This window comes from Thermobia domestica, chromosome 16, assembly GCF_964235325.1.
Source record: "Thermobia domestica chromosome 16, izTheDome1.hap1.1, whole genome shotgun sequence".
NCBI classification, from domain to species: Eukaryota; Metazoa; Arthropoda; class Insecta; order Zygentoma; family Lepismatidae; genus Thermobia; species Thermobia domestica.
In genome coordinates, this window is record NC_137469.1 from 140,447,302 (window position 1) to 140,463,532 (window position 16,231).

The 16,231-nt window shown below is 35.7% G+C and overlaps 1 protein-coding gene across 1 annotated transcript in view; it reads right to left on the reverse strand.

Moving 5' to 3' along the window:
- Nucleotides 1-16,231, reverse strand: part of LOC145673462 (adenylate cyclase type 10-like) — a gene marked incomplete at its 5' end in the record, with an annotated part of 340,084 nt that overhangs the window by 64,849 nt on the left and 259,004 nt on the right.

Here is a 16,231-nt window from a genome sequence, read left to right on the forward strand (position 1 = left end):
CAGCACCCTTCAAAGAAGAAAAGGCAGAAGTTCTGAAAACAATTCAAAACAATGTAACCGCTCAAGAATGTGCAGAAGTATTTCTTTCAAATAATACGCCAGTGGATTCAATCTCAAAAGCATGCAAGCAATTCTGCATCATTTTGTATGGCGGTACACAAACTGATGATCTCCCTCTAGTTCGTTACACAACATACAGGCCAATGACAGTAGTAGCGTCAAAACCAGTTACCGAGAAGCTCCCGCCTACACTCCGAGCCGTGCATTTTCATTCGTTAAGAACTTACATGCAAGTACAAAAATGGAAAATTTTATCAACGACAGAAATGGATCCTCTCGAATGGGTTTGGGTACTGAAAGGTCAACATTTTTATCCGGAAACTACTGATGAACCTCCAGCACCTGACTTCACCTTAAAAGTTGTACGTTGTCATTGCAAAGCACTGGGAAGAAAATTATGTAGTAGCATGAGCTGCTCCTGCAGAAAACATAGATTAAAGTGTGTGTCTGCATGTCGATACTGCGATGGTGATGGTTGCACTAATGGCCGTGAAAGCGTAAGCATTTCCGTAGACGATTCATCATGCGATGAAAGCTTCTAATTAGAAAAGAAATACGAAAAATACCCTTAAATTCACAATCAAACGTTTCTGCTAATGTGCTTCAATATACCAGAACACTGAAGTGTAGTGTCGTAAACTCTGAATTCGTGAACGAATCCGCAATGAACGCAGTGGGACGTGTGTGAATCTGTATGAGTACTGTATATAATGTCAAAAGTGTGTGGTGTATAAAAATTCATAAAAAGTAGTGCTTATATTAAAGTAAATACACAATAAAAATTAGAACCCTCTAGCAAGACAAATGATCAAAATTTGTTTTATTAGTGTACCGAACACGGAACGGGTCATTAGGGCTCGCACAAAGGTGAAGGAGTAATAAATATTGGCAACGAATGCAATCAAGACAGCATATAGAGAGTAACTTCACAAACAAAATAAATAATAACCAACAATTTGGTTGTAGTTACTTGCATACAGGGCTCAGAAACAAGCAATGAAACATTGAAATTCACGAAACAAAGTTATAAGAGAATTCATAGAAATTTTTTGTGTTTAAATGTAATGATAAAGAATTCATACAGGATAGAAACAGGTTATGAAATATAAATCATATTGAAATGGGAATTCATACAGATATATTTTAATTATTTTTACAGTGAGGAATCCGAAAACAACAATTCGAATTTTTAAAGGTGAATCAGGGGCAATATGGTGAAAGAGCTGGGGAGACTTTCATTTTACAAAATTGCAAACTACGTTTGAAAATATTGAATTTTTATTCTCATCCATGTTTACCTCGCGACTCAGATGCATATTTTATATAACCTGTGTATAACCATCTGTACCAGTATTGAAATTTCAACACATTTTGACTATAAATTGCCACTATCTTGTTACGGACGAAATATATATTGTACTGGGCTGTATACTCGGCTGGTCGCTCATTAACCTCTTCACAGAGCATATGCTAAGGCTTCCATGGAATGTAGATGTTTGCTTCTGTTCTCCTATGTATTTGCTTGACATTTTCCACTATGCTGTCTATTCAAAACGTGTGCAGCCTTTTCTATTGTTACTAGAAACACAGACATTCAGCAACCGATTACCAACTAGAACCATAGGTTGTTCCATCACCGCCACTATTGAAAAATATTTATCAATCTAGTCTACAGCGTTTGAACGAAATAGAAAAATATGAAGTGTTAGCAGGTCGGCTCCTAACAAGCACGTCGACGGCGATGCACTAGCACATAGTTTTTAAGTAAGAATCACTTTTTTAAAAAATAAGTTCGTCGATATTTGTTAGTGTGTGTGTGTGTGTGTGCGTAGAGCGGCCGTGTGTAATGTTCGACAAATGTATTGCAACTGCCGCAGTTTCTTTCGGTGTTAGGGCGCGTACCTACCTATAAACAAAAAGATCTTTCTTTTATTTCAAAAATTTTAAAAGTCGCAACTTGGTTTGTTGTGGTGGCGGTTTTCGTTGTTCATTTTAAAAAAAAAGTTCGTGGTAACGTGTTAGGTTCAGTTTATGACATGCTTACAAAGCCAATGGGGATTTGAATGTTTCCAATGTAAAAAGGATGTTTTAGCAGTTTCTCGGAGAATTCCTGTTCATTGCTCACCTTGTGTATGGGTCACGAGGACAGAAAGAAAGAGGATCTATTGTCCAGAAAAGTTGACCTTCCGTTACCTGCGATCGAACCTGGTTGAGTCGCAAAGTAAAGATGTTCATTAATAAAAATGAAATTGTGTTCTGGCTAACTCAAATTTTAATATCGAGTTCATTCCACATAATTTACATATGTAATAATTGCTTATATTGATTGTCCCAACTACCCCCCTCCTAAGATGAAGCAAGTGCTGCAACTTCGTTGAAGTGCGACTTCATCCCAAGAGAACATGGCTGACGTGTTACATTAAATGTACAAGAATTCCAAGTCCAAAAATAAGTTCCTAAAAATCCGAACCCTAAAATAAAATTGTTTTAACCAAAGTACCCTTCACAAAACTTTGCTTACCCGAGCAGAAACCCGAAAATACTTTACATATTCTCCGAACAACATGAAACGAAATTGACCAAACTCGAAACGTCGTTAATTAGAATAGAATTATTTTCGCATACCCAACAGAGAACGATCAACGTTCGTTTCCCCTCCACATTACGTTCTTTTACAGGAGAAAGTAGAAGGAAAATTCAGTGGAACAACAGCAATTTGAAAATAATATCAAAGTTTCAGTGACTTCTGAAAAATCGTTATCAGCATAAGGAAGGGAAAGAAGCACGAGAGGAACTCATATATATAGGTTTATTTGTTCTGTTTAGCTAAACAAAAAGTGATAATTATTCTAATAAAGGAAAAGAAGAAGAAAATCAATGAAATCAAAATAGGTAAAAACAGGTAGGCAACAGTATGAATGAAACATAACTCAAATTCATTTATTGGTCCCCTTACATTTTCGTTGACATATACGTATATATTCTGTTATAGTGTTTTATATATTTTATTTTGCATTTTTATTTTTCTTATGAGTAATGTCACGTGTTAGTAGAAGTAAAAATAAACGTATATTCAATTATTTCAATATTAACTATTTATATATTTCATTTATGGTTATATTATGGTAATCAATATTAAGCATTGAACCAGATGAATCAATAGGTTGTGTTGACGCTAAGAGGGAAGCTCCGAGCAAAGCGCCACGTATTTCATGAATTGGTAAATATACAAGTGTGTGTGTGTGTATTGAATTGCAGGTAAAACGTTTTCTAGAAGTATCTGTTTTAATTAAGTCAATAATTTAATTTCTCCTATATTACATGTGTGAAGGAAAATTATGTCTTATAACAGTGAGTATAACTTAACCAATATATTAGGCTTATAAGTATATTTTCAGATGCCCCAGTTGCGTCCAACTAAATTGCGACAGAGACCTAGAAGCATGATGTCGTCCGGCGAAGAAAGTTCAACTGATCCTACAGATAGATACGAGCAAGAGGTGGATCGTATAAACAATGTTAAGAATGCAGGAACGTTCACAGACGCACCCTCATGGGCACAAGTTCAAATAAGGCTGATTCAAAAGAATACAGAAGAACCAGGAAAGTGGAGAAAGAAGCTAGAGGAAATGCAGAAGTCAAGTGAGGAGCGAACTAAGAAGCTAGAGGAAATACAGAAGTCAAGTGAGGACCGAGCTAAGAAGCTAGAGGAAAATCTGACAAAAAGATAGAAGAGCAGACGAAAGAGAATAGAGAAAGTCTTTTGATTTATGCAATAGTACTCAATCCTTTACTAATGCCATGAATATCGTTCTGAGAGATGTGATACACAACTTCACCATCTGCTATGTTGATGACCTGCTAATATTTTCGAAGTCCCTTCAGGAACACCTACAACATATTGACACTGTGCTATCACTGATCAGTAAAGATGGAATGACAATGAAGCTGAAAAAGTCGGAATTTTGCCTAAAACAAGTTCAATTTCTAGGACACATAGTTTCCCCTACTGGCATAGTCAAGGATAGAACGAAAGTAGAGGCAATCCTCGATCTACAGACACCTTGAACGATCAAACAAGTGAGAAGGTTCCTTGGAATATTGGACTATCATAGATCCTACATCCCAAATTTCTCTCAAATTGCACAACCACTCTTTGAATTTCTACAGAAGAATCGGCGATAGAAGTGGACGACCGCACATCAGCAGAGCTTCGAGAATTTGAAGCAGGCGGTAGCAGAAGACGTTATATTATACCACCCTAACTTCCAGGAGCCATTTTTCTACAATGCGACGCATCGCTATCCGGATTAGGGGGCTGTCTGTATCAGAAATATGGAGAAGAAAAACGAGTAATCCAGTACGCTAGCCGAAGCCTGCGAGATGCTGAAAAGAACTATGCGATCAATGAGCTTGAATGCCTCGCAATCTTGTGGCGCATCCAGATATTTCGCATTTATCTACTTGGTACACATTTTACTGTGATTACTGATCACAAGAATCTGCAATGGCTGCACCGAGCAAGAATTGGAACAGCAGATTAACCCGCTGGAGTATGCAACTACAAGATTATACCTATGATGTGGAACATTGCCAAAGGTAAGGATAATATTGTTGCGGATTCATTGTCACGATATTATGAAGAAGATCCTACCAGCACACTCAGTGTGAATGCTGTTGAACAGCGAAGACTGATAGTAGACGTCACCAAATCCGAGCTAGCGATAATGCAGAAGGAGAATCCCCAGTGGACCCCCATCATAGATTTTCTTTTCGCGAGCACCACTGGTGATATAAACGCCCGAACTAGGAATTGGAACCAAAATTATCAAATTGTAGATCAAATCTTGTGCCTAAAAAATTTCCATACTCCAGTAGTACTGACAATCTGCCTTTCAAGGCACTACGACAGAAGACTCTGCAGTATACCCATGATACGAGTGGACACTTCAGATTTTATAAATCTTGGAAGTGTTTGAGTAATTTATACTTCTGAAAGACCATGAGACGGGACTTGAAGCAGTGGACAGCTAACTGCGAAGTTTGTGTCAGGTCCAAGGTCGATCGTCATCCGCCACAACGAACATTAACCTCATACATTGCAGAGAGGACAAAAGATATTTATTATCTGTACTTAGTCCCCTACCGAGAACGCCCACAGTTGAGAAATATATTCTCACCGTGATGGATGGCTACACAAGATATCTAGTGGCAATCACTTTAACAAACAATTCGGTTAATTTGAACCTTAAATATTATAGACGATATGTCTTGGCCATAATTGGAAAACCAAACGCCATTCTTAGTGATCAAGGGTCCCAGTTTACTTCTCAGAGATGGATAAAATGGAAGAGCATAACATTAAGGTGCTGTACGCCCCACCGTACCATCCTAAGTCGAATCTAGTGGAATGAACCTATGCTGAGCTTCAACGGCTCTTCAGAGTCTTCTGTGCCAAGAATCATACTATGTGGGCGATGCGTCTGCCCAGCATTGTCATTCTACTGAATCATTCGGTGACAGAATCCCTATACTACTCACCAGCAGAGTTATTCTTAGGCACAATGCGAAGAAATCCCATCCTAGAACCTTTTCTGAATCCCACGAGAAGAACGAGAATTATGGCGGGACAAATTGTTTTATGCATCACGCAGGAATATCACGCTAAAGAAGAAAAGGAATAACAAACTGGCCACAAAAGAACCTGTTGTGCAGTCCGGGAACTTAGTGTTCCTGAAGGCGCACAATTTAAGTGCAGCTGCAGACAGGACAATCCGTAACTTCTTTGACTTGTACCAGGGTCCATATTATGTGAACGAGAAGGTAGGAACTAATCTCTACAACATCATAGAATGCAGCAGCGACAAGAAATTAGTCCCTCAGCACCTAAAAAATCTGCGAGTATACACATTTCGGAGGAGAAGAAAGAACACTGGATTACCACCATGAAGGATGATTTTCAACAAAATAAGAACTAAGGACAGAATTTTCATGAAAATAATATATGAAAACGGAAATATTTCGAAGTCGATATTAGAGCCAGGGTTTTAATTTGTTTTTCTTCACAACTAAAACAATTTTATTTTAGGATTCGGATTTTCAGGAACTTCTTTTTGGACTTGGAATTCTTGTACAGTTAATGTAACACGTCACCCATGTTCTCTTGGGACGAAGTCTCAAATCGACGAAGTTGCAGCACTTGCTTCATCTTAGGAGGGGGGTCGTTGTGACAATCGCTTAGAAGCAATTATTACATATGTAAATTATTGCTTCTAAGTGATTGTTACAAGTTACAAAAGCATATCAAGAATAATTTAAATTTAATATATAGAAAACGAATTACACTTGATCTGAACTACAACATAACAAATCAATTGTATTGTTGTACTTTACTAATTCACACACCTGTTTTCTTTCCCGACCTTTCAAGCACAGCATTTGTTCTAACAGTGACGATATTAACGCACTATACTACATTACATATGATAGTACATCTGCTCATAATAATAAGTTCCTTGAAAGTTAAAGTATCTTTTTAAGATAAAAAAATTACCTTAAAAACTACTAATTTTTAAATATATAAGTGATTGTGTTATCTCTTATCCGTTTAGCAACCGTAGTATAGATTGCTGTATATTTAGAATAGTTGTCATCAGAGCCGTAGCTAGGGTGGGGGTGAGCGGGGCGGTTGCCCCGGGTGCTGACAGCAAGAGGGTGACGAACGAGCAAGAAGAAAGAAAAAGTATTAGAAATGAATAAACGACGCGTCGCCCCGGAAAAGTATTGGAGCCTTTTAGAGCAATATTGTTGTTGGTATGGAAAGAAATAGATTTGTTAAAAATTTTCTTGTTTGCTACACTCGCAATCCAAACGTTAAAATAAGAGTCACAAGTGTTTATTTATCCCTTTAAAAAAAAGCTATTATATGTGATTTCTTAAAGACAATGTGACATACATGCTGCTAAATAATGACTTACAGTGTACACAAGAGCGTTTTCAAAATCAGAAACGGTCACAGTCTTAAATACGTACGTATTCGGCGTTTTGATGATGATGAGTTTGGCTAGTTAATCACGTTTTTCTACCCAATTGTTTTAATCAAGATGGTGAGAAGAAAAGTATGAAAAATGAAAGGAGTGAAGAGACACACACAAGTTGCTCATTGCTCGGGAATATTAAAAATGAAGGTAAACAAGGGGAATAATAACATTCCTGAATTTGAAACAGTTGTAAAATAGGGGTTTAATGGGTCAGAACTTAACCCCACGAATTTCCTCTTTTTCAAAGACTAATCACTAGCAGTGATTTTTTTTATTTCATTGAAATATAAAATGCTTACAATTTAAAGGAATTTATTGGGATGATTTCTGCACTTTTCGCCTTTTCCCTTTTCGCCTTGTGAACTCTAACAATGGAATTTACGTCATGTAAAACCTGTTATCACTTTCCATCTTCATGTATAGCGGAACGGGAAATCTCGATGTGAATTTTCCCGTTTCTCTTTACGAACTTTATATTGGTAGACTTGCAAGTGCATTCATAGATATAATTTAATTTGTTTATTCATATTACAAAATAAGTGCAGTAACTACAAGAAGTACAGAACACCTATACAAGATGGTGTTTACCTTCGGTATATATACAATGAGCAACAGCATCTAAGTATTGCATTACAGAAATCTGTTTACTACTCATTCTACATTTCAAAGTACGCAGGCGAATGTTTAATTGTTTTCACTTTTATTTCTGGTGTCTTGCAGCATGCCCTGCTAAAAGCATGGCCATCGAAGCTTCATTTTCTGATTACTTTTGCTTCAGTAACTTAATTAGCCTATATGTATATTGAGGTGAGGATTCCCAGCACTTTTATTTAACGCATAGTGCCAACCCTCTAATCGATTTGTTTGTCCTGTCCCCTTCATTCTCAAAATGGTTTCAAAAATGTCCAAAATGGTTCCAAATAAATGATTATCCAGAAATAAAGTAAATAAGTCGCTTAAAGAATTCTCAATTAAGCAATTACCAATAGAATAATTGAATTATAAACATAATGAGCTTAAGTAACGAAGACCATTGCGAATTGAATTTGATGATTGACAGCACATTGTCATACTATAAGGTATGTGAAAAATCAGAAGCTGCTTTTTAAGAACGTAAAGCAGTGTATATTAACGCCCTAACAGCATAACAGCATAAAATACATTTCAACCACGCTTGCAAGGCAGAGGTCCAGGCTTGTAGCAAGTCCCCACCTTTATTACAAGTCTATATTTGGCGTATCTTTTAGCCTACCCCCATAAGTATGGGACGTAAAATTTCAATATGTCATTTCTTAGATTTATTAAACATTACAGCTTTGTGAATAAATAAATTAACAATAACATATATTTAAAAAAGCGCTTTTGTACCTTATCTTTTCAAAGGAACCCCAAAGGCTTCTAGTATGTAAGTGCTTCTCTTCTATTTACTGCTACTCGGCCAGTCTTCGGGAGAAGCAGTGGCTCAGTGGTAAAGCGTTCACCTATGGCGCATAGGATCCTTGGTTTGATCGCAGCTCGCGCCAACTGAGCCTTGTGGTGGACAAACACCCTGTGCATGTGTTTTCTTGAGGTTCTATCGTATCCTTCCACTATCTTCATTTAATCATTTCATTCATTTCTGGTCATCACCGTCTCCTTTAGCCTAGCCGGCATAACTATGGGACGTAACACTTTCATTTCATTTCATATGAGAGAACTTTCAATTTGCTCATTTCTCGGAGAATGTGTGTATTCACCAGATAAAGATTCAAATTCAACACAAATTAGAACAACAGTAACCTTACACCCTTCACTGCAATTGCAATATTATTTTGATTCACGACAATAGTTTATCCGATAAATATGTTCTTCCTAACACAGTAACCTTCCCCTTCGTTTAGATGTAATGACAGATATAGCCATTTAACACACTTAAACACATTTGCACTTACACACTTTCGAGTGATGAACTCAGTACTGATCAGAACTTTTACTCATCATACGCAGTGTGAAACTACTTGAGCAACCTACAGATCTTTAAGTGTGACAACTAATTGGAAACCTGTTACCTGATTGACTCGTAATAATCAATCATCTTACAGAAAACAAAGTTACACAAACATTCTAAAATCCCTTCCCTTTCCTGCTCTACCTTCGCAAATACATAGAAATAATCTAATTACATGAATATAAACGTTAATTCTTATGCCTTTTTATCCCACTGACAAGAGCGGACTTGCCTACCTGGTTATTCGGCAATAATTTCTTTCAACTATTTTAACGTATTAGCATTGTTCATTTTTTTTTTAAAAAAAAGTACTTCATTTTATACTATATTCTTCATTTGCTGTAGGCAGAGGATGTGCCTGGGGATCCGAAAACCCCTCCCCGAAATCACGACTTTTCTTAAATTTTGTGTAATTTGAGGGGCGATATTACAAATTTTAATACAATTTGTCCTCATATTTAATTTGGTCATCTTCCCTCCGAAATGAATTCCTGCTCACTCACATCCCTGGCTGTATGTAAGCATTAAACAAGTTTAATTAACATATAACAGGCGAACCCTATTTGGCAGGATATGGTTTGAAGGTCCAGCTCCTCGTTCTACTCTCCGGTTACCCTTCTGTATTGTACTCCTATTGCAAGTTCCTTGTTGCATTTTTTCTAAATGCCAACTTTACCAAATAAACCTACCTCTCTTTCGGTTGTGGAAGAGCTCATTTATATTTTTTTCTACCTAAGTAGACTTTCTGCTTGAAATTTTTTGCATACTATGGAACGTTAGGCTCAGACTGTTTGATGTCTGGGAAGTTTTTTCAATCGCAATTTGTGCAAAAAGGTTTTCATTACGCAATAAATGAAACATGATTATGAGAACTATCATTTTAATTTATCTTTTTACTTTACACATAAGTATTGAGCGTCGGTGAAGATTATTTTCACTCTTCAAAAATTGTCTGCGTTCCTGATACGAGTTAAGTTGTTTTCGAGGAGTTACAATTCTATTTCTGTAGGCAGAATAAACGATTGATATTGAGGTAAATGAAATAAAATACATGTTAAGTGGATAATGTTAAAAGTGAATCTACTATTTTACGTACAAAAACAAACACTTACATACTCCAGAACTTGTAGGACTATGTTTATGCCGTTTTTCTTTTCTTTTCTTTCTTTCTTTTTTCTTTTCTTTTCCTTTTTGTGATTAGGTATAACTTTGTTCCCCTGAATTGCAGTAGGGTGTCGAAAATCCGGATTCGTGAGCCATAATGGTCGGATTCATGGGTCAAAATTTTGATGGTGAGCTAAAGTTCGACAGTCCACCCGTGCTCTGTGATCATTCATTCTAAGTTCTGATTTCGAATCCATTACATTCTTACCTTCTTTTTCAATGAAACTTATTTCTTTCCAGTTCTTTAGTATCCTTCTGTTGAACATTTTTATTACATTTAGATTTGCTAAAGCAGAGCTACCAATATATGAAAATTATTGTAAGGCGAAAGGGGAATTCCCGTTTTGCCTTACGATAACAAGTCATTAAGTACCAATTTTTGGTTGACGTTTCCTGTGATAAGAGTCATAAGGCAAAACGGGAAAAGGCGAACAGTGAAGACACGATTGGGATCATTTCTCCAACTACTTTTATCGCCAGGATTTTTTTTTTGTGCTTACGTATCTAGTTGTGTGATATTTTTATCTATCTGCATACACACAAAATACGCACACACGTTATATATATATATATATATATATATATATATATATATATATATATATATATATATATATATATATATATAACGTGTGTGTGTATTTTGTATGCTTATTAATAATAAGTAACCTTAAATTCAAAATTTTCTGTCATTAAGAAATTAAGTATATCTAAGTACTATAATTTTAAACATATGTAGTAGCCAAACTATATTTTTGATTTCAAGTACAAACATTAAACATATTCTTCACCACTATCGATCAATATTAAGAAATTCCCAAAGAGGGTCCCTTCAGAGCTTCCGTTAGATTTCACAAAATATTTTTTACTGTAAAACAATCAAAATTAAAATCTTCTTTATGTGGTCACATACAAGATAAAATTACGAAAGTTTACAATTATTACTGGAAACTGATGCTGTTACCCATTTCAAACATTTTTTTAAAACACATAGTTTCAAACATATTAAAATTTCATTTCTTATAGATAGTATGAAACGTAAATATTGTAAATTTTCATAACTGTTCTCAAAGCGGATTAGTGTACAACCAAAGGCAGTTTTGTAAGTTCAAAAAAAGTCCAAAATAAGCCTCTTAAAAACAGCTTTTATTTGTGAAAGAATAGAGAATGATCATTTTTGGCTGTTGCAATAGTCTGTGCAAACAGTTTGATAAAAATTCAACGTAGCATAACAGTGATTTCATTTCTCTTATTTGCCCCCCAAAAAAAAGAAGAAAGAAAGAAAAAAAAGAATAGAAGAAAGAAAAAGCTTTATAAGATGAGTGTGGGTGCACCGAAATCTCTAGCTATGGCTCTGTTTTTCATCCCCCTTCTAAACATTTGTCTAGTTTACTGACACTTATCGATTCGACTGTGATGTTCCTCATTGTAAAAGAAATATAGAAAATTTTTCGAACTTTTAACATTCCCCTTCACCGGACGCAAATTCTAATTAATTAATACACTCAGAAAAGTCCGTTATCCGGACAGCGGTATATTGTACAAATATACGGAATCATTATGTTTACTACAGAAATCTGCAAGGAGCACACGCTATCCATATGCTACAGACTTTCCTCACTTAGATGTTACATCATGCCGTTCCAGGATGCATGGCATCTATCAGTCTTCCATATATCACATACGTATACTATGTTACATACGCCAGCTGTATGTTACATGCGTGTATCTGTATGCGAGATCCTGACCACTTATATACAATTCTTTCGTTCGTACAGAAAGTACGTTTATTCGAAACATTTATACGGAAAGTATGTTTTAGTTATACTTTTTTAGTTATACGTTTTTTAGTTGTACCTTTAGCTGTACAGGATTTACCCATGTACCCTACGTTTTTACGTACGCCACATACATTTTTTTTTTTTTTTTGAGTGCATAATTTCACAATACTCCCTATGTCCGCCTCTTATGTTAGTGTATAAGATATAAGAAATTTACAGCATTCAATGTAAGGTCTAGTGAAAACCTTTTGATACAGTAAACAGACACTTTTGATCAATGTAAACCAACTTTTAAATTATAAAATGGTTGATTCAAATGAGGACCAAACCACATTTTCAAATAAAAATATAACAAATTTGTTTTTTTAATACATTTAGTTAATTGTAAACAAATTAATTTAAGTTGTTGGCCAATGTAATGACTGTTAGTGAATATTCTATGTTTGAACATATCGTTGGATGACAAACAGTTAATGAAAATATAATGAAACTAATTGTAGATCTGAAGTGAAGTGATTGAAATAAAACCGTATAGATATAATTAAATACTTATTATTCCTCAACAATGTCTTAAAATTCAGTTAAATTGGGAATATTATTAACAAGTGCGCTGTCCATCGGCGATCAGGCGCGAGGGGGTAATTGCTGCCTCCACTTTTTTGGCTTTACACTATAACCTAATTACATGACCCCTTTATATTAGTAGTGTTTTGTCCCCCTTTTTAGTGAGCATACCCACTTGCCGTATTCTCCATTACAAATGAATGGATCTGTGTTTTTGCGCAACTACAATTGATCACGGAAAGTAAGATAAATTTAACGCTTTATTAAAATTGTTATAGTTATTTAGTATAGTAAATATTGAATTTTTCTAAAAAGAGAGGTTTGCACGTGTATGTTATATGCGAACAACATATGTATAATAAAATGGGGTTGTTACAATTGATTGGAGCTGTTTCATGAATTTGGTGTAGCTATGATATTTGGCATATTATCACGAAGTTTTACCATAATATAGACCTTTATTTATTTAATTTCGAACTTATAGTAGTCAAATTCGGTCCAAGCATTAGCCATTCATAACTCTCTATCCTCCAGTTCAACTCAGATTAGGTTATTTTCAAACAAAGTTAAACTATTCTGAACTACTAGTTTATTTTACTACATGTTGATACAAACATCCAACTGCTTATTAAAATGAATTGAGAACTATCCAATCTTGGTTTAGATTTTTTTTTCAAATGATTAAACTGTTAACTCATTACAGACACTTTGAACCAAATCCATTGGTTCGTTTAAATTTAATTTTTTACTACATTTGTTTCACAACTTATGAATCAATGATTTGAAGCAATCTAAGGCCTACCGCTCACTGGCAACATTTTGTCGGGCAACTATCTTGTTGCTCTGGCTAAATGCATTGAATCTTATGGGAGTCCGCTCACTGAGGCGACAGCGACAGAAACGTTGCCGAGGTGTCGCCAAGCAGGGCGACAGCAGGGCAACAGCTCAGCGACGGAACAGTTGCGCAACATTTAAAAATGCATTGAGTCTTATGGGAGTCCGCTCACTGAGGCGACGGCGACAGAAAAGTTGCCGAGGTACCTCCAAATAGAAAGGTAAAAAATAAATGTTTTCTACAAGTTTTTTTCACGTAACAGTTCGTTCCGTGTGTAGCGCGTGCAAAGAAGTGTTCGCAATGGAAACTAATACATTCTTTGATTATTGACTAGCATGTCTTTAGTGATAAAGACTATGAAAACTTAATTGAGGATATAGAGAAACGCTCAGCGTTAAAGAAGAAATATATATATAAAGAAGAAATTATGGAAGGAAGTGTGTTTCGCTGTTATAAGAAACTAGAATGAGCTTTCCAGCCAAGAAAAAACAACACAGGTAGCTACATTTTTCGATAATGACATATCGCTGTCATACTACACACTACTACTTTCATTAATTTCCTACAACTAAAAAAAAATACAGATAAAATTATCATTTTGAAGTTTCTTTCCATTTCAAATATAAAAAATAAAAAAAACTGTACTGTATAAAAAATGGCCGATTTTAAAACGTGAAGAATACGCGGGAAGAACGAAGAAGGCCTAATTTTTGTTTTATGGCTATACGTAGAACATTGACAGTACAGTTACTGTACAGTGTTGTCGGATTGCCGCTTTTGTTAGTTTCGTTCTGTTAGTTATTTCCAGTCATTTTATATTTTCGTTATTCTTGTTATCTTTTGATTCGAATAATTGTTCCCGTTCGTATTAGCTTACACAATGCTGTTATTTTTGTCACTCACTGACATTCACGGACATCATTTAGCGGGGGGGGGGGGGCAGGAGGTGCAATTGCTCCTCAAGAGTTTGACGAATACATATACTTTAATCAATTGTCTACTAATATACTAGTACAAAACGTGAAAGTCTTATGTCGGTGGTGCTCTTGCCCCCCTCAAGTGAAGTCTGAAATAACGTCCCTGTTGATGCTACCTTCGAAAGTTTATTTAAATTTATTTATTTAACCATTGGAATGGGCGGTAGTTTTTTTTAATGTCCGAAACCAGCGATTATGTGAACTGTTCCGATTGCCGATTATGTAAATTGTGATATGAAATGCTCGGCAACTTTTCTGTTGCCGTCGCCAGTGAGCGAGGGTATGGCAACAAAACTGTTTTGTCTCCGTGAAGTTGCTGACTGCAGGCGACAGCGACGAGATAGTTGCGCAACTGTTTTGTCGCCAGTGAGCGGTAGGCTCGGAAGAGTTTCCACACTAGTTCAGAAAATAAACAGGTTTATTTTATTTTAAATTTTCATTTCTCTCAGTGTAAAGATCCCGTCGAATTGTATGTTTTTAATACTCGTAGTTCTTATATTCATTACATAAGGCATATTTCACTTTAAGAAAGCGTAGTTATAAGGAATTAAGCAGAACGTAAATAGAAAAATGTAAACAAACTTGTATGTTATACGAAACTGAAAACAATTAAATATCAATTAATTTCGAAGCTCTAGTAGTTAAAATACCACTATAATAACACACTATTAAGTAGGAAGTTGCGTCAATTATTATATAAATTCTCCTGACAATGATGGACATGCTACTTATAAACATAGTAAAACGATATAACTTGATTTGATTTTGAGTTTAACGTCCCTTTCAACAGCGAGGCTATATGAGACTAGACCTACTGATTAACGTGGAATCCGAACCACATGATTCCCACCGGGAAGCAAATCCGGGTCTTCCACGCCAAAGACACGTACACTAACCGTTTAGCCACAAAGGAGCTCAGTAAAACGATTGAGTCGTTCGTGAAATGAATTATTTAAGTGTCAGGTATTCATTGTTATAACTCGACAAGTTTCAAACCAAGATGCGCAGAACGCTGCGGAGCACTTCGTATTCCGCCATCCTCCCCACTACTCTTCCATCCACTGGTCTGGCTTTGAAAGTTCCAGTGATACTAACTCAGCAAACTTATGTTACAACAAATATCACCTGCTAAAATGTTTAAAGTCCGAATCTTACTTTTTTTAGTAGGTTAGCAACCTCATGGTAGAGGTTTGCACGAGCTCGGGCCTAGGGCCGGGCCCGGGCCGTAAATTTTTAAATAAACAATCATATTTCTCGGGACCTTTTCGGGCATAATACAACGATATTTTCTGGAGAACTTTTAACGCACACCTAAATTTGTAACTTAAGACGCCCACACTTAAAATCACTGTGCAATTGAAAGAAAAGCTGTGTAATAGAGAAAAAAACTAAAGTAACAGAAATAAATATGCTTAGCTTGTCAGAGTGAAAATACTGCTTCTTACACTGAACTAAAAGAACAAGAGCATTGGGAACAATGTGTCTTGGTTTTTTTCTTCAAGACAATGTCAGTTTATATTATATGAGAATTTATATAACTTTTTTTTTTAATTCATAGTAAACTAAATGTACAGGATAACCTTTATTTCCTTGTTCTCTGAATCATGAAAGCTTTTTAACTGCAAAATTAAACATCTAATTGTTGCAAATAAAAAATACAATTTTGCCTTAATTGTTAAGTTTTTGTAATTCGGGCTTATTTCGGGCTCATTTGATTATCACATGGGGTCGGGCCAAAATGCTAAAACATATTTCTAACTCGGGTCGGGCCTCATATTATTAATTCACGGGCCGGGCCCGTGCAGACTACCTCATGGATACAC